Genomic DNA, 19,623 nt, shown 5'->3' with positions numbered 1-19,623 from the left:
GGTGCTGTGGAAACACTCTTCATCCGGACGCGGAGATAAGAGACTTTGTGCCCACCAACCACCAAGGGATTCCTGTTGCTGTTATATCTTCCCCTTTAGAAGCAGCATTGGCTTCTTTGTTTTTATTTCCCATCCCCTTACCGTGTTATTAGTGTTTACTGCTGCTTTCTATGTATGCTAGTTCAAAATAAAGTTATCATCACCCATAGTGCTTAGTGTCACTTAATTTTAGATTGTTATCAGCCCTTAGCCACTGGAGCATCAAAGATACCTCTACAAGTGTGTACTCACACTGGCCCATGTGAGTATTTTGGTATATCTCACCATTTTCCCTTCTACCAGTTTTGTATGATTGATCTCTGGTTAGTGGTTATATGCTTACCTACCTGAAGACCTGTTATCCATACGGGCGTTGAAAAGATACGGAGATAGGAGATCACTCACATTAGGCCGTGTGAGTGGAACATTACCCATCAGTATTTGACACATGCAGTATTATATTGCTTTATCCTTTTACCGCAGCTGACCTGTTTTTGTATATGCCTAACTGCCTTCCTTTATTGTTTATATCTACATTCACATGGGAAGCGAACCACAGTGAAGAGTCCACCTATCGAAACGAGAAACATCAAGGACGCAGAGAGAAGTAAAGAAAGAGAAAGGACCAGGAAGGAAGAAGAACTACCAGCCAGAAGCAAGAAAGAAAGAAACCTTGATGGGATACAACTTACACAAGGCCGTGTAAGTTATTTATTTACTTATTCATCCCTGTGATCATACACATATATGCTAGCTCCTCATCCAAGGAGTTTTCCGATCTTCCTCTGAGGGATCAATGGAGGTTTAAACACCACATTGACCATCAGCGAAAGAAAGCATATTCCTCCCACATTGTGCTCCCCCATCTCTTCTTGTACTCCCTGTACTAGGCCAGCACCCCCAGGGCCTGAGGTAGCTAGTTACCCCAATGTAGTGGGTGTTGCCAGGGAATGCCCTAGGTTAAGGGACCCTGTCACTCAGGATAGTCAGTTGGAGCAGGGGAGCTGTGAGGGAAGGAAGGGTGCGGGGAGCGAGTGCAGCTCCTGCAGCCCTATAGGTACCCACACCCCATGTAGGCCCCAACTCCCCACTAGCTTAGTGGGTAAGTGCTTAGGGAGGCCCAAGATAGGGACGCTGCCCTTAGTGTTAGAGTGCTGCCTTGTCAGAGTCACGGCTGTCAGTGCTGTGAGGTCTGACAGGCAGGCACCTTGTTGCGCAGCACGTTGGCTGCCAGCATCCAGTGAGCTACAGCTTGCTGCTGTAGGCGCTGGGACTCGTTAGGTATTAGTTAGGGGAGTGGGACAGGTCATTAACCCCTGTAGGCCCCTAGGAGTTTCCCCAAAGCCATTACAGGTTGCTGTGCTATAGGGACGGCCTATAGTATAGCGCGTGTCACTTAGTGCTGTAGGGACAGGTCCTAGGTTAGGGATCCTGCCACAGCAGGGTAGATCAGATAGGGACGCTGCGGTTCCTGCTGAGAGGTTCGGATCCAAGTTGGGGTCCTCAGAGACTGTTTCCAGGTTGGGATCGCCCCTGGCGGTCCACGTGCAAGGAGTCCGGTTGGGGATCAGATGATGTCATCCTACGACTGACCCTTTGTGAAGTGTTGCTGACCCGAGCACGGAGTGCTCGGCAGGTATCATACATTCATAAGTGCACCACCGGGCCCTTAGTGTAATTGTGACTGCGCAGTCACCCATTGACTCTCTCTGCAAGAGTGCAGGACATTGGGTGGGGTTCTTTGGACACTGGGTGGGATCACCTGGTGTTGGGGAAGCATCCTGCGAGACGTCGCGGTTAGTGTCTCCTCGTGAGAGGGACACAGGTTATTATGAATGTGATGTGTTGTATTGTATTTTAGTAAAGTCCCTAGTTAATATACATGCTGTCTATGTGATTATTGTGTTTGTCCTGCGAGGAACCACTCCCCCTCTGGTGGGAACCATCGCAGGTGGAGGCGCTGCATCGTTGTAAGTGAGTACCCCTAGTATAATTGCCCCAGGTTCCCCGTGGCGGAAGCTCAGCCCTCCTGTGAGCCAACAGGTAATGCACCACACCTATGGTAACATTGTATGTTTTCTTGCACCCCACACTATATCTGCGATTGGGGGGGGGGGGAAACCCGTTACATACTGTAAAAAAAATATTTTACATTTGAGCAGCAATACTATTTGCAGGTCAAAGGAACTGCTATGGGTAGTAATGCGGCCCGACTTATGCAAACTTATTTATGGCACATTTTGAAAAAGAGCATATTTATGGATCAGCACACTTGGCCCATATGCACTGCTATTACCGGTACATAGATGATATTTTCATTCTATGGAAGGGAACTGAAGACCAATTGATTTTATTTTTTGATCATCTCAATCTTTTGGTCACACGGTACGATTTCCGAATGCATGGAGCAGTACAGAAATGTATTTTCTTGATGTTATGATAAGCCTAGAAAATGGGGTAATCCACACGGACGTATACAGGAAGCCTACTGATAGGAATGCTGTGTTTAGGGCGATAGTTATCATTCACGTGCCTTATAAATGTACTCCCCTTTTCACAAATTGTGCGTATCTCGAGGATAACCAATAGACCTGTACGGTTGGGCCCTGCTATTTGGGATTTTAAAGAACACTTTATGGCCAGAGGTTACACACCATCCTCGCTAGAGGAGGCAGTTGAACGGGATGTACCAGTTATCGGACGAAAGAGAAATTCTAATAACAGAATAACATTCCCTACTACCTACCACAGAGGGAGTAATTTCCTAAGGTCTACCATGAAAAAACATTGGCATATCTTGCAGCCTGACCAAACTTTATCACAAGTGTGCCGAGAACCCCCCATGTTAGCTTTTCAACGTGGGAGGAATATTTCAGACACACTGATTAAATCTAATGATAACATTTCAGGGTAAACCCGGAAATTTTAGGTGCTGCAATTGCTCCATATGCAATAGTTTATGTACAGGGGATACATTAAGTCATCCATTTACTGGGAGAATATAACAATTACACATCGCAATACGTGTAGATCTACACATGTAGTGTACTTCCTTAGATGTCCCTGTGGGTTACTTTATGTCGGTAAGACAACAAGGATGCTGAAACAACGTTTCATTGAACATAAGAGCGTCATTAAGAAAGGTACTGACCCCACGATATTGGTACAGCATTGTGTCCAACATAAGCATCCCATAGCAGCTCTGAGGGTTATGGGTATCGAGACTGTACCTCTATTAAAGGGGGCCTTGGATTGGGATACTGCTCTTTTAAGGAGGGAGGCGTACTGGAAATTTCATTTACGGACAAGTACTGGAGGTGGTCTCAATGAGCAATTAAACTTTAAATGTTTCCTTGACAGGCGTTGAATGTGTTTCTACTATGATGGACTTGCATTTCCATACCTCCGTGTGCTCCTGTTCATCTAATCTAAAATGAATGCTGGAAGATTTATCATTTGAGATGATTTAATTATTGTTGAATTTCTGTAACACTTCTGTCTGTGTGTGTTTTATGTTAGCCAGTCTTTGTTGTTTGTCATGTCTTATGGGTTTCATATACTGTATCATGTCCATTGATTTTCACTGTACCTTTTGTACATACATTAGTTAGTTGTACATGCTGAGTACTGTTGTTCTTATGGGTACTTTCACCCTCTATTTATGATACTGGTGTGCTGGGAATTGGTTCTTTAGTTTATTCTTTTTTGTTTGGGACCATGTGAGTTGTGAGCCACCGGTACCCGGAGGCTGGCGCTATTCCCGTCCACAGCATCATGTTTAAATCATGAATGCTGCGTTCGGCGTCCTGTTGCCATATCAACCGGAGGGGGGGCTGCTGTGATAGCGTGAAGCGCGGCCATCATCACGCAGTGCTGCACGCTGGCGCCAGGCTCACACTGATGTGGCGGCCGTAACGTCACGGCTGATTCCGTTTTCCCACCGTTTGCCAGCTGCAGTGATTCACGATGGGCGAGTGAGGGGGTATATATATGTGCACTTTATTGATATGTGTCGGCCCTCACCTTGATAAAGACTGCGTGGCAGTCGAAACGTTGGTTCTGTTGCTGAATAACTTTTCTATACAGAAGCCCGATTCTGCTTCCTTCATGTGATTCCTTTGGGATTTCTCAGGACTATCCCTTCCATTCGTGAGCACCAGCAGGTAATATTCTTTACATACAGAGGAAACGTGTGCCAGAGCCACTCTATTTGACACGCTGGAGTAGGCAAGCCATGCAACAAGGAAAAAGCAGGGGGAAGGGTAAGAATTAAAAACAAATGGGGGAGAGGATGGGGAAGTGACTAAATTAAATAAAGGGGGGCAACGTTTCGGGAATAGTCTTGTTATAGTATGTTCTTTCTCCATTTTATATACCCCTGGATGTGAGTGCGCTCCTGACCCCTTGTTTCTACATCCCTGTTTGGGACTTGGATCGAGTCCTCTTTGGGAGCAGCACCCTTCTAGAGGATAGTATACATTTATTTATAATTTGTGTCTGTGTCTGTATTCACTCTCACAAGGTTTATCACCTGGAAAATTTGATATATGATTTGGTATTTGTGCTTGTTCTTTTGTTGTCACGTATGCTACTCAATAACAGTATGTAGGCTTCCAGTCTCAGTATAAAGGACGCATAGTGGTGATAGTAGGAAAGAAGATCACTTGCCACTGGCCACTGGTCAGCTGTTTTTCAGAGGATATTTTTATTAATCACAATTGTCCCTAGTACTTCCCTTGTTTGAATGCTGATAATCCCAGAACCGCAATAGAAACAGATGTAACTAGTTAAAAGCTATAGCCAACTAAACAATATTGATTCAAAGGGATGTGCAGAACGTTTCAACAAGACTGGGAAAATCATCAAAATTCACAAATATTTGGCCCATCGGTATGTCTGTCTCTCTCCTCTCCTCTTCCTCTCTCTGAATACAGTACTAAATACATATATAACAATAGGCACACATCACCACTTATATATAGAAATTGTAAGTCTCGCTAATAAATTATAAAAATAAAATTGCTGTAGAAACAGGGAATCCCCACCAATTCCCATGTAAGAATGAAGTGAACCAAAAATGTCTACCCCCGCACTCAAAAAAAAAGCATAATATTAAAAAAATAACTAAGAAATAATATCTTTACTAATGTAAAAAATTGTCATAAATACACAAAACCAGAATAACCTAACATAGTACAAAAAACGACATAAAACCCTTTTTGTGTGTCATATTGTTTTTTGTACTATGTTAGGTTACTATTAGGTTATCAGTAAAGATATTAGTTCTTAGTTATTTTTTGACTATAATGCATTTTTTTAGTGTGGAGTAGACATTTTAGGTTCACTTCATACTAAATACATAAAACTGGTGAAAATACGAACCCAGGAGTGTAACATTTGTACAAATGTGCAAACACTTTTGCAAAGATGTTCGGAAAGCAAATTGCAGGAAAGTTACCCATCTCTTATTACTGTACCAACCCCAGGAAATGCTCAGTGGGAAAGACACTGGCATTATAGTGTCACAGTTAGACTCAGGAATTCTTCGGCGCGAGAGGGTGGAGATTGCTGTTTTATACAAACAGTTTGTTATCAAATTAGTACACTGCCGCAAAGACAAAAATGGGGGTTATGCAGCACATACAAGCAAGAAATAATGTTTTGTTACTGACACTTATATCGTAAGCTCTGCGGGGCAGGGATTTCCTTTCCTATTGTCTTATTTTGTTTGTTGCACTTATTGTATTATTATAATTCCCTGTAAAGTATTGACTATTTTGTAAAGAGTACACTGTGGGTAATAAAGTATATAAATAAAGATATACTGTACATACATATACTAAATGGATACATTTTTAGCCTATTTTTCAAGTGCATATCAGTTTGTATTTTACAGTTAGGGAGGAGTTTTATAGCACAATGTAGTAATCTGGAATGTATTAAATTGTGCGTTTGTGTGTTATTTTGTTTTACCCCAGAAAACATTATCAGCTGTGAAGAGATGGAAACCTTGCTCTCCTAATGTAAATAAAGAAGCATGAATAGCTGATAATAATCACAGGGCAGTAAAATAGACTTTCATTCGCCTTCACACATGATCCCCATAGTCATAGAAAATGCCTCCAAGTCCTACAATATGTAGGAAGACACTTCCAAAGGGTAAATGTGCATTGTGTGGGATAGAAGATAAAGATGTTATTGTCAGAAAGTCTGCTCAGGGGTCACAAATCAGTGACAGAAAGGCCACGCTAATCAACGGGAGTTTCCAAAATGAAAAAAAAAAACAAATTGATCTTTGAGTCTCACTACTATCATTAACCCCTTCACTGCCTTAGGGGCATGGCACACATACATAAATACCATCTTTCTGTCCTACACTTTACACGCGTGTGTCCGTGTCCGTGTGTCCTTCCCTCAAATCCATTTCTATTCATTTTTTCAGGAATTTTCTAAATACATTCTTTCTATCCTAAAACTTTTAATTCAAAACACCATAATCCCACCTCCCGGGCGTGTCCTTAATCCACTTTTCATCTATCTGTAGCCAGCGCCACTGCCCTGGAACAGGACTGTTCATTTTTCTGTTTCCCTTTGCAGCTCTGACTGCCAGCCTTCTCTATTTGGTTGTATGCTTTCTCTGCATCTCTAACCTACAGTGCATGTGGAAATTGCTACATTTTAGATACATTCCCCTCTCCAGACTGGCAGAAGTTGGTTGCCCTGACAACCTCTGAAGACCTCCTAGCTAAGGTCGATTTTCCCAACTCCCGTCTGTGCTCACAGTTAGTGCAGTCCTGTTACTGTGTGACAGTATTATCACACTTCCTTTTATCCATTTGCAGCCTGAGTGAGTACACCTTTCTTCTATCTACACCCTTGGAAGGCAATCCGTTTTGACCTTCCCCCCCATACCAAAGCACCTTCACCTAGAGAAGCTCTCTCACCACACAATACCATCTACAAGTACCTTAGATTTCTCTGACTTCCCCAATTAAGTTAAGAAAATATAAAAGGACTTGGGGTGCTTTCAAAAGGGGGCGAGTTCAGCTATCTGGCCTCATTCATTACCTACATATGACCCTGTGGTTCCAGAATAGCCACTTTTATGGCAAAACGAGAAAAAATAACTTTCTTTCCAATTAACTACTGCCTGAACATATGAAATACTCTGTAACTTAATTTCTATAACATTTACATGAACACCATCTTCGCTGTTGTGTTTGACTAATGAACATAAACGTATAGATATCCAGTATGCCAACGCAAATGTATACTTTTGCATGAGAAAACAGATTTCAGAGATATAACATAGACCAACGTGTCATTCTCAGTATCAATTTAATCAGCTAATTGCAACTGTTAGATTCATCTGTATTTCTCATGAATTGTTGTTAGGGCCATGATATTTTATATTTAGTAAACGTTTGGACCGTCCTCCTGTCCTCACCTGGTGGTATTCGGCAGAACACCAAAGAATGTCTTCATGTATGTATGTATGTATGTATGTATGTATGTCTTTATTTGTATAGCGCCATAAAATGTACATAGCGCTTCACAGTAGTAATACATGTCATATAAATAACAAATATAAATAACAGATCATGGGAATAAGTGCTTCAGGCATACTGTAAAAGTAACATTAAGAAAGGAGTCCCTGCTCCGAGGAGCTTACAATCTAATTGGTAGGTAGGGAGAACGTACAGAGACAGTAGGAGGGAATACTAGTAAGTGCGTCTGCAGGGGGCCAAGCTTTGTGTCATGTGTCCATGATTATCCAGTGCTACTCATATGCTTCTTTAAGCAGATGTGTCTTAAGGTGGGTCTTAAAGGTGGATAGCGAGGGGGCTAGTCGGGTATTGAGGGGAAGGGCATTCCAGAGGTGTGGGGCAGAAAGTGAGAAAGGTTTAAGGCGGGAGAGAGCTTTAGATACAAAGGGGGTAGAAAGAAGACATCCTTGAGAAGAACGCAAGAGTCGTGATGGTGCATAGCGAGAAATTAGGGCTGAGATGTAATGAGGGGCAGAAGAATGTAAAGCTTTAAAAGTGAGCAGTAGAATTGAGTGTGAGATACGCGATTTAATCGGAAGCCAGGAGAGGGATTTCAGCAGGGGAGACGCTGAGACAGATTTAGGAAAGAGTAGAGTGATTCTGGCAGCAGTGTTTAGGATAGATTGTAGGGGAGACAGGTGAGAGGTAGGAAGGCCGGACAGCAGGAGGTTGCAGTAATCGAGACGTGAGAGAATGAGGGCCTGAGTCAGAGTTTTGGCAGTTGAGTAACAGAGGAAAGGGCGTATCTTTGTGATATTGCGGAGGAAAAAGCGACAAGTTTTAGAAACGTTTTGAATATGAGAGGAGAATGAGAGAGAGGAATCAAGTGTGATCCCTAGGCAGCGTGCTTGGGCTACTGGGTGAATGATCGTATTTCCAATAGCAATGTGGAAGGATGTAGTAGGGCCAGGTTTGGGAGGTAGTATAAGGAGCTCTGTTTTTGCCATGTTAAGTTTCAGTCGGCGGATGGCCATCCAGGATGATATTCCAGAGAGGCATTCAGAAACTTTGGTCTGTATAGCAGGTGTAAGGTCAAGGGTTGAAAGGTAAATTTGTGTGTTGTCAGCATAGAGGTGATATTTAAACCCAAAAGATGTGATTAGGTCACCTAGAGAGAGTGTGTAGAGAGAAAAGAGAAGGGGTCCCAGGACAGAGCCCTGGGGTACCCCCACAGAGAGATCAATAGAGGAGGAGGAGGTGTTAGCAAAAGAGACACTGAAGGTACGATGGGAGAGGTAAGAGGAGATCCAGGATAAAGCTTTGTTCCGAATACCAAGAGTATGGAGAATGTGAAGGAGAAGAGGGTGGTCCACGGTGTCGAATGCTGCAGAGAGGTCGAGTAATATGAGCAGAGTGTAATGACCTCTGTCTTTGGCAGCGTGGAGGTCGTCAGTTATTTTAGTGAGGGCTGTTTCAGTAGAGTGAGCAGTGCGGAAGCCAGATTGTAGAGGGTCTAGGACAGAATAGGTGTTGAGAAAGTGTAGCAATCGAGAGAATACAAGACGTTCAAGGAGTTTGGAGGCAAAAGGCAGGAGGGAGACAGGTCGATAGTTAGAAGGACAGGTAGGGTCAAGCTTGCTGTTTTTGAGTAATGGTATAACGGTTGCATGCTTGAAGGATGAAGGAAAGGTACCAGAGTAGAGGGAAGAATTAAAGATCTGTGTGAGCATAGGGATTATAGAAGGAGCAAGAGGTTTAGGAGATGGGAGGGAATGGGATCAAGAGGGCAAGTGGTAGAGGGAGAAGAGGAGATCAGCAGTGATACATCCTCCTCCGAGATAGCAGAAAAAGAGTCAAGAAAGACAGGAGGAGAGTTGGGAAGCATTGTGGGATGGGAGGAGGCAACAGATGGGATGTTCTGCCGTATGGACTCCACCTTTTTCTTAAAAAAGTCAGCAAAGTCAGTGAGGTGAGATGGAGGAAGAAGAGGAGGCAGCTGAGGGTGGTCTGAGTAGAGAGTCAAAGACAGAAAAGAGACGGCGTGGGTTAGACTTGTGTGTGTTGATTAGTGATGAAAAGTAGGTTTGTTTAGCCTGAAAGAGGGCAGAGTTGAAACAGGATAGCATAAATTTGTAGTGAATGAAGTCTGCGAGCGTATGAGATTTCCTCCAGAGGCGTTCAGAGGAACGAGTGGAGGAACGCAGCATGCGTGTGTGGGAGTTTAGCCAGGGTCTGGGGTTAGAAGGGCGAGGACGGCAGAGAGAAAGTGGGGCATGAAGATCAAGAGAGGAAGATAAGGCAGAGTTGTAGTTCCTGACCAGGTTGTCAGGGTCTGAAGCAGAACTGAGAGAGGAGAGGGAGGAGAGTAAAGTGGAATCAAGAGCTGGGAGGTTAATAGAGCGCAGGTTTCTGCAAAAACGAGGGCGAGATGGAGATGGAGATGGAGAGAAGCGAGAGAGAGAAAATGAGATGAGGTGATGGTCAGAGAGAGGAAAAGGGGAAATGGAGAAATCAGAGAGAGAGAAGTTTATAGTGAAAACCAGGTCTAAGTAGTGGCCATCCTTGTGGGTGCTGGCTGCAGTCCACTGTTGAAGGCCAAAAGAAGAGGTTAGAGAAAGAAAGCGGGAAGCCCAAGGGAGAGAGGGGTCATCAATGTGGCAATTGAAGTCCCCAAGGAGAAGAACAGGGGAGTCTGAGGAGAGAAAGAAAGAGAGCCAGGATTCAAAGTGAGAGAGAAAGGCAGAAGGGGGATGAGTAGAGGAAGGTGGGCGATAGATGACCGCCACATGGACCGGGAGAGGAGAGAAGATCTGGACTGTGTGAGCCTCGAAGGAGGGAAAAGCAAGAGAGGGGGGAATAGAAACTGTTCTGTAACGGCAGAGAGAGGAGAGCAGGAGCCCCACGCCTCCACCCATGCCAACAGGGCGTGGAGTGTGGGAGAAGGAAAGGCCACCATAGGAGAGGGCAGCTTCCAGAGCAGAGTCAGACTGAGTGAGCCAGGTCTCAGTTATAGCAAAGAGAAGCAGGGAGTGAGAGAGAAAGAAGTCATGCACAGAGAGGAACTTGTTAGAGAGGGAGCGAGCATTCCAAAGGGCACAGGAGAAAGGGAGAGAGGAGGGAGGGTGGCAGGGGATGGGTATGAGGTTGGAGGTGTTGACACCAGAAGGAGTAGAAGTTGCATGTGGAAGGCGAGGACGAGAGCAAGTAGAAATAAGGCAGGGACCAGGATTGGGAGAGATATCCCCAGAAGCAAGGAGGAGAAGCATGGATAGAAAGAGGATGTGTGAGGATGATTTGTAGGGGTGTGTTTTAGTGCAGGCGGCATAACTGTGTGGTGACAGAGGGCGCAGGTAAGAGAGGAGTTCATGTGAACTGAGAAGTGGTGAAGTAAGGAGAGATGGCGAAATATGAATAGAGTTAGAGACATGATGAGGCTGGTGGAAGGAAGTGCATAATTTGAAAATAAGTGAGGTTACAGTAAATATAAAAAGTAAAGGTGGCATCACAGCAATAGCAATGTGTTGAGATGTGCAGTGTGGGATGATAACCTCCTTTCCAGCGTAGTTCAAATGCAGGAATCAGAAGCAGTAGATTGTGTCCACTTTTTCCACTTCTTTTTGAACTTCCTTTTTAAACTTCCATACTACTTGAAAGATTTCTACTTAAAAGCATTTCTGCTTAAGAGCAAAGGCTGCAAGCAGCAATGGCTGTTGTAAGTTTACTTATTACTTCATGATACATTATGTAGCAGGGCCACCCCTGGCTACTATTCTACCCGATGGGATGTCAGTAAACCCTGGTACTATCAGGTTGCCAGTAGTTGGTATGGGGTTTTCCCCCTCACATTTGGTACTGCACTTGAGTGACAGCAGAGGGTGGTACATCCTCTTGTAGCTGGAATAACGGGGTGCCCGCCTTCTAGCTGTACTTAAGGGCAGGACCACCCTAAAGTTAAGAGTTGTTCCTTCCCACTTGAGGAAGGAAGGTCACACAATTGTGAGCCTAAGATTGGGGCCTTCCCATGTGCTTTTCCCTCCAGGGGAGAGTGAGTGTGGCCCATACCTCTGCCTCCGCTAGAGAGGAGCGGAAGAGCTAGGACGGCTGCAGGTGCCCTTGGCCTGTAGTGGCGGTCCAGGAACCATCTTCAGTGACAGTGAATACTGACAGACTGTATCCGGCAGAAGACTGCTGTGTAACTGTTACAGCCGAGTGTAGTAATAAACCCGTTCCTGTTTTGCAATATTCCTCCTGCCTGGTGCGTGACCTTACTGGGGGGAGAGGTAATAAGTTCTACCGTGTGGGATCACCTTCAGTTCCTGGAGTCTGCGGCAGATGGAGGCGCTGCACTGCTAAGGAGATATGTGGGGTATGAACCCCAGAAGCCTGTTCCTGTGTCCGCACTACCATCGGCGGACAACTCCGCCCTCCTGTTGCCAGCAGGTATATGCACCACACACCCTGTAATGGCCCCTATCTGCAATTGGCTGGGGGGAAACACCGTTACAATTAGAAGGTTTATTTATTTATTGCAAGAATGTGAGTGGCTGGCACATCAAAAACAGACCAGTCCCATATATATATATATAACCGCCTGGACCTCTGCACTGAGTATATAATTAGTTTAACATCCCTAATAGGGAAAGGGACTAGTACATAGTGTAAACTGACACATATATTAGTACATATGTAGCCCCGGTCTTATTTTGGTCCCAAAGAACCCTCTGTAACATGCCGAGCGGTCGCGGGTGCCGCCGGAGCCAGCGACGGACACGCCGGCTGCTCGCGAAGGTGGGGGCCGGAGCAGGGAGCGCTCCGAGTCCCTGGAGTCCCGGCGGTGCACCCGGATAGCGGGGGCCGCCATTACAGATGCTCACGCAAGTGCCGTGCTCGCGCATGCGCGGGAGCAGCTAGGAGTTTGCGGCGGCCATTGGGGACTCACGCATGCGCAGGGCAAGCGCGCACGCGCCCTCAATGTATTTGCAGCCTCTGCGGGACTACAGTTCCCAGGAGGCTTAGGGCCAAGTCCCCCAGGTGTCTGCAAGCGGCCAATGGGAGCACAAGGTTACTGGGAGAGCAGAAAGAGGTGCATTTCGCAGGCTTGGAGCTTCACCCTTCAATGTGTGGACAGCTAGGGACAAAGGGACAAGCGTGCGGAGCAGGTTTTGCTGGCGAGTCTGGTTAGAAAAAGTACCCGGGCGCTATCCCTATAAGGCGTGTATAGAATGTAAAAGAGAAGTGTAATACAGCCGGAGAGTGATGTTCTTAAGTTGTCCTCCTGTGACTCAGAACCCCAGCAGGATCTATCCAGGACCCTTGTTAGTAATGAAATACAAAAAGAGGATGGGGGAGCACAGTTTTAGGAAAAGGTAGTTAGTAGTATGTCCTATTTGGACTGGTGGTCAATGTAGTGGAGGACACCTCTGTTTGGGGTGACCGTCTATGTAGCAGACTCCATAACGTTGGAGGTGCACAGACAGTAATATGTGTATGTAAGTGGGGATAAATAATAAATAAAAAACTTACACGGCCTTGTGTAAGTTCCATCACGTAAAGGTTTCTTTGGATCCGCTTTCTTCCTTCCTTACACGATTTTCCTTCTGTGTTTGTCGCTTCTCTCTTCTTTGTTCCATCAGCTTTCTTTGTCCGATTTGTTTTTCCCTCCAGGCGATTTTTCTTGTGGGTGTTTTCCTAACCTGTTGTCACATAATTAAGTCACTGGCCTGTAAAGTGGAAAACATCTGTCCAGGAACCCCGACACTTGTGCGTGACTGTGGGCAAATCAACTCTTTGACACGGATTCCAGAAAATTGTTTACATGGCTTCTGGGCAGGTATGACCCGAATTGTTCTTTTGTCTTTAGCTGAGCAGCACTTGGAGCTCCCAGTGAGTAAATTAAAGTAAGAAGACAGCCCAGATGATGGCTGAGATGAATTAGATGTATCTGATACAGGATAGTTCTGGTGCAGACAAGGAAATGGCTGAGGAACTTCTAAGCTTGGCAAGCAAGTATTTGAGCTGTCAGTTACTTCTAACAGACTGCTGCTTCTTAACCACACTTAAATCATTCAGGAAATGATCTGATGTTAATGAGAAGTCTGAAGGAGGGTGCAGGCTCTAACACACAGGAGGCACCAGCAAATGAGATGAGTAAAGAGAGGCAGAAAACAAAGCATTACCTGCCTCCGCTAGAGAGGAGTGGAAGAGCTAGGACGGCTGCGGGTGCCCTTGGCCTGTAGTGGCGGTCCAGGGACCATCTTCAGTGACAGTGAAAACTGACAGACTGTATCCGGCAGAAGACTGCTGTGTAACTGTTACAGCAGAGTGTAGTAATAAACCCGTTCCTGTTTTGCAATACACCTCCTGCCTGGTGCGTGACCTTACTGGGGGGAGAGGTAATAAGTTCTACCGTGGGAGATCACCTTCAGTTCCTGGAGTCCACGGCAGATGGAGGCGCTGCACTACTAAGGAGATATGTGGGGTATGAAGCTGGTGAGTCGTTTGGGACCAGATGGCTGGACATTGAGACCCAGGAGGCAGACCGCTCATTCATCTGACCCTTTGCGAAGAGGTACCGGTCACCACCATGACCCGAAGGTACTTTAACAACAAGTTCACCAACACCGGTCAACATGCGCTGATCCTGCCTTAGGCTAAACTCTTTAGGAACACTGAGCGAGTGGCTAAAGAACTGAGCCTATACCAATATTACCGAACACGGACACGGTGTGGAGCACGCGGTAGCGGGACTGAGACAGTACTCATTAGGAGCGTGGCTGAGCCACTACAGTTATAGGGACGGTACCAGCTATTAGGGTGTTAGGCATTGCTGCTAAGGTTATGCGTTAGGATATGCTGCATGTGTGAAATTGATATGTATTATTGGTACGTTGCATTATAGAGTGATAAGGTTGCCGTGCATTATCATTATTACAGTAAAGTTGGTTGCATCACATGTGTGTGTATGTATTTCTTGCCCAGGGGAATCTCACATCATGGGGATCCTGGGTAAGTGGAGGCGCTGCGCTAGAATAGTTACCCCAGGCTCCCAGCTAGCGGAGGCTCAGATCTCCTGGAGCCGCAGGTGTTGTACAGTGACCAGTAGTTCCTTTGGGAGGGTTCAGAAAAAGGGCTACACATTGATTGTCCCATAAACTGTATTAAATGGTAGCATGAACCCACAAGGGTGACTCACCTGTTCAGCTCCACTTTTCCTCCAGTGCAGTCCAATTGCGGTTTCTTCCATAACCGGTGTGCTGATCCACCAACAGGGTAGTGGAAAGTAGAAAAAGCAGAAAAAGGCAGCGCACTGCCAAAAAACAGGAGGAGGCTCACAAGTACATTAAAAGGCTTTATTCCATGAAGGGATCAAACATATCCCCAGATAGCAACAAAAAACCACACCAACGCGTTTTGGGCCATGTGTCCTTTATCAAGGTGTATGTGCCCTTGATAAAGGGCACACGGCCCGAAACGCATTGGTGTGGTTGTGAGCCTCCTCCTGTTTTTGGGCTGTGCGCTGCCTTTTTCTGCTTTTTCCACTTTCTTTATTTATTGCTTCTGTCACAAGAAGTTGGGACGCCATATTTCAATCCCCTCATCATCTCAGAGAAGGTCGTCCTCGGATAACCTCACCTTCTATACAAACATGAAAACCAGGCTAGGTGTTTACTCGCCATAAAAACAACTATTTGTGTTTTTAAGGTTCCCTTGCAATTCATGTTAACTGTTTGTGTGCCAGGTTTAATAAGACACTGAATATGTTCTGGCATTTTCATTACAGTGAACATTAGATGGAGAAACAACAAGGTGATATATGGGAGCTCATCAGAAACCGGCGTTCAGTTTAGAGACGGGTGAAAGTTTACTCAGAATTCCTATACGCCACGGACTGGGGGATCTCCTCTCATCTGCGGAATCCCACATCTCAGTGACAAAAATGCAGGGTAGAACTTTTATTTTCACAGTGCAAATCTGTTACATTTTTTCCTTATTTTAATTATCTGAGAGGGAGGAGGCGTTGCTCAATTTAGTAATATCTCCAGCTCTATATATCCCCTTGTAGCGGGTGTACCCCTGGGTTACGGTACTACTGGTACTGCTTTCAGCTGTTAGGATAACCGAAGGCCTGAGCCTCCGCCACTGGGAGCCTGGGGTGTACTTACACTCGGTGCAGCGTCTCCACTGATGAGGGATCCCAACGGGGTGGGAGTGTTCCCTTATCAGAACCCACATATACAATACCACACATGATTGTTTAAACAGTATTTACTGACCGGAATGATAAGAACTCTTTGCATATAACCAACATATTATTACTCTGCATACACAGCATTACATCATCACACATATGAAACTGAGTGTGTGCTTATAATCAGTCCTGTATCACCTTTGTCCCTGGTGTACCACTGTGCCAGGGCACTTAACCTATTAGTGTCCACCAGCTATGGATAGAGTGTGTGTGTGGGACAGCGCTTCCCGGTGTTGGGGTCCGTTGGTGCACTTTAACGTAATACCTTCCTGGTTATGGTCCTAACCAGGAGAATCCTTGATTACTCTGCAACACCGCCACGTGATCCCACGCCGTACTGCGCGGCTCTATACAGAAGGGTTGAACCCTCTGACTCCACAAGGGAGGGATCCCCAGCCGGATGATCCTCTGCACACTGTCTCTGCTATGGAGCAGATGCCACACCAGCACTCTCAGGCTGCACTGGTAATCAGGCAAAGTCCTGCAGCATTACCTCTCTCAAACTATAGGAAAAAGGTCCCTGCAATAAGGCCTTCCCTATACAGCACTCTCAGCACCTCTACAGTGGCTCAGGGAACTAACTGGGCCCTAGGGATTTGAACTCTGGCCTAGTCCCTGGAGCACAGCTCCGTGGACCTAATCTGCAGCTTCAGGCTCCTGGTCTTCACTGACTGCTTCCTGTTACAGCATGCAGTAGTCTTTCCTGCTATTCCAGCAGAATCCTGCAGCCCTGCTGGCTCCCTGGTGTCAGGTGGTGTCACTGCCCCTGAGCATCATGGGCTTGTAGTTCTATCTGCAGCCTTTAACATAGGGAGCCTCATGCTCTCCCTCTAATGGCTGCCGCTCTGCAGCTTGCACTCGTGCGCCCCCTGAAATGGCCGCCGCGGAGTTGCCCTGCTCATGCGCAACCTCTGAGCACTCGGGCAGCTCCTCGCCACTTCCGCACATGCGCAACTCTCGCCGCGTGTGCGCGCGCATACACCAACATGGCGGCGCCCTGCGGAGGGAACCGCCAGCGACTCCGTAAACCTGCCGCACATCTCTGATGGTAATGAGGGGGGAGGGGAGGGAAACCGGGAACACGGGGAGACCGGAGGGTACCTGGCTACACCCTCAAAGCTCCTTCCAAATAACATAGAGTGGAACACTTGTGCTAAAAAATGAGAACACCCAATGTACCTTGGGAGATATGCTAATGGCTATACAAAACCTATTTAAATGTGTCCCATCCCACTCTTCCTAAAGCGATGTCCATAATAACTAAATTGATTAGGCAATCCTAAGGCCTGTAGTGACTGAAATGTTGTGCTGATGTCAGGCCCAAAAGGATCAGAACCCGCTACCTCTGCTACTCTGGACATCAGCACCTCTTTCCAATCAAGTACTTAAAGAGTGTGTCTAATTCTGGACAAGAGCTGCAATGCGGTAAAATATGTTAGAAAACATCCAGAATAAATGGAAACGCCCTTCACATAATAATAACAAAATAATTATTTTCTCAATAGGTATCAGGCCTGCTTACTATGGAGACATAGTATATGGCTCGGCACCCCAAACCCACCTTGGCAAACTTGACACCCTCTACAATTCAATTTGTCGTTTCGTTCTCCAATGCAACTACAACACACATCACTGCGAAATGCTCAAAGAACTAGATTGGTCATCACTCCAGTCTAGGCGCAAAGTTCACCTTTCCTGTCTTGCCTTCAAATACTTTCTGGGCAAGCCACCCACCTATCTGAACAAGCTCCTCACCCCTACCACATGCAGCACTTATCATCAGAGATCTGACTCCAATAGACTGTTCATGGTCCCAAGGCTCAACAAAGTATCTGGCCGCTCCTCCTTCTCTTACCGTGCACCCCAAAACTGGAACAACCTCTCTCAGCCACCACCAGTTTAAGTTCTTTCAAAACTAAGGCTGTCTCACATTTTAATCTGGTCTATAACTGTCACATACGCCTATAATATACATCTTCTCTAGCTGTGCATGCAATGTATTGTATATAATGTATACCCTGTTCATTTATGTAACTGTATTGTAACCATGTATTATTTGTCATATTAACTATGTCCAGGACATACTTGAAAACGAGCGGTAACTCTCAATGTATTACTTCTTGGTAACACATTTTATAAATAAATAAATTAAGCACAGTGCTGGAAACCCCCTCTTGCAGGTACGCACATTCCAAGTGCACAGAGCTACATCTGGCAAACCGCTTTAAGGGAAAGAGGAATAGGACAGATCGCTCCACACCGATTCAGTCTTTCATAAACCCTTCCTATCACAAGCCCGCAGGGCACTTCAGCTCCAACATCTCCTGGTGGCAATGAGCACAGGACACCGTTACTCTTAACCCATTGGCTGCCAGAGGGGTCAGGAGCACATTGCTGCCAATTAGCACATAACGAGGCATTAGAATACTGAGCATTAGTACTTTTATTTAAAGTCTACAGTTATGAAAGTCTCCTGGCTACAAAGTTCAGGCAATACGGGGGGAAAAATAACCCCCAAAATGATCAATATAAATCACAGCATTAGCAACAGGTATACTTGTCTTTTTTACCCTATAAACCGAGGCCAATTGTTTGGTCATTATTATTATCTTTAATTTATAAAGCGCTACCATATTCTGCAGCGTGGTACAGTGGTTAAGGTGTGATGGTACTGGGGGGGGGGGGGGTAGGTAGGCAGTCCTGCTAATTTTACTATTATCATACCCAGCGTACCACTACTGGCATATTCATAATATTAATTCATATTCCCAATTCTAACGCTTCCACTACTTTTTAGAAGAAAAAAGGGATTGCTTTTAGAAATCAATTCCGCCGTGTAATATTTTACAGCATAAATTATTACTGCAGTACCGTGGTCTTCCTAAAAATACAGCCCAAAAACCTCTAGCAATGTTACTGTACATAATCATACACCTGGCTTAATCCATGCATGGCGCCGCTACTTTTTAACATGGCTGGGAGACAGGTGAGGGGAAAACGTCTTCATCCGTTCATGGGGGTCCCAGCTCCCCTCCACTGCAGGACAGGGGGCATCCCTCCCCCACCCCAAGGTAAAATTCTAAAAGGGGGGAATTGAGTGAGAGAACGAGGGGGGGGGGATTGGGTCAGAGGAGGTGGGAATTGAGTGGGAGGACAGTGGGAATTCCCTGGGGGAGAAGAAAAAAAGAGTGGGGGAAGAGGGTGGAATTAAATGAGAGGAGGGGGGATTGAGTGAGAGGAGGCGGAATGAGTGAGAAGCGTTGTGAGAGTTGAGTGAAAGGAGGGGGGTAAATGAGTGAGAGGTGTGGGGAGGCTTGAGTGAGAGGAGGGGAGGATTGAGTGAGAGGAGGGGGATTGAGTGAGAGTAGGGGGGATTGAGTGAGAGTAGGGGGGATTGCATGAGAGGAGGGGAGGATTGAATGAGAGGAGAGGAGGATTGAGTGAGAGGAGGGGGGATTGAGTGAGAGGAGAGGAGGATTGAGTGAGAGGAGGGGAGGATTGAGTAAGAGGAGGGGAGGATTGAATGAGAGGAGAGGAGGATTGAGTGAGAGGAGGGGGGATTGAGTGAGAGGAGAGGAGGATTGAGTAAGAGGAGGGGAGGATTGAATGAGAGGAGAGGAGGATTAAGTGAGAGGAGGGGGGATTGAGTGAGAGGAGGATTGAGTGAGAGTAGGGGGGATTGAGTGAGAGTAGGGGGGATTGCATGAGAGGAGGGGAGGATTGAATGAGAGGAGAGGAGGATCGAGTGAGAGGAGGGGGGATTGAGTGAGAGGAGAGGAGGATTGAGTGAGAGGAGGGGAGGATTGAGTAAGAGGAGGGGAGGATTGAATGAGAGGAGAGGAGGATTGA

The sequence above is a fragment of the Ascaphus truei genome, chromosome 1 (genome assembly GCF_040206685.1).
Source record: "Ascaphus truei isolate aAscTru1 chromosome 1, aAscTru1.hap1, whole genome shotgun sequence".
In the NCBI taxonomy this organism is placed as follows: domain Eukaryota; kingdom Metazoa; phylum Chordata; class Amphibia; order Anura; family Ascaphidae; genus Ascaphus; species Ascaphus truei.
This window is presented reverse-complemented; position numbering follows the sequence as displayed.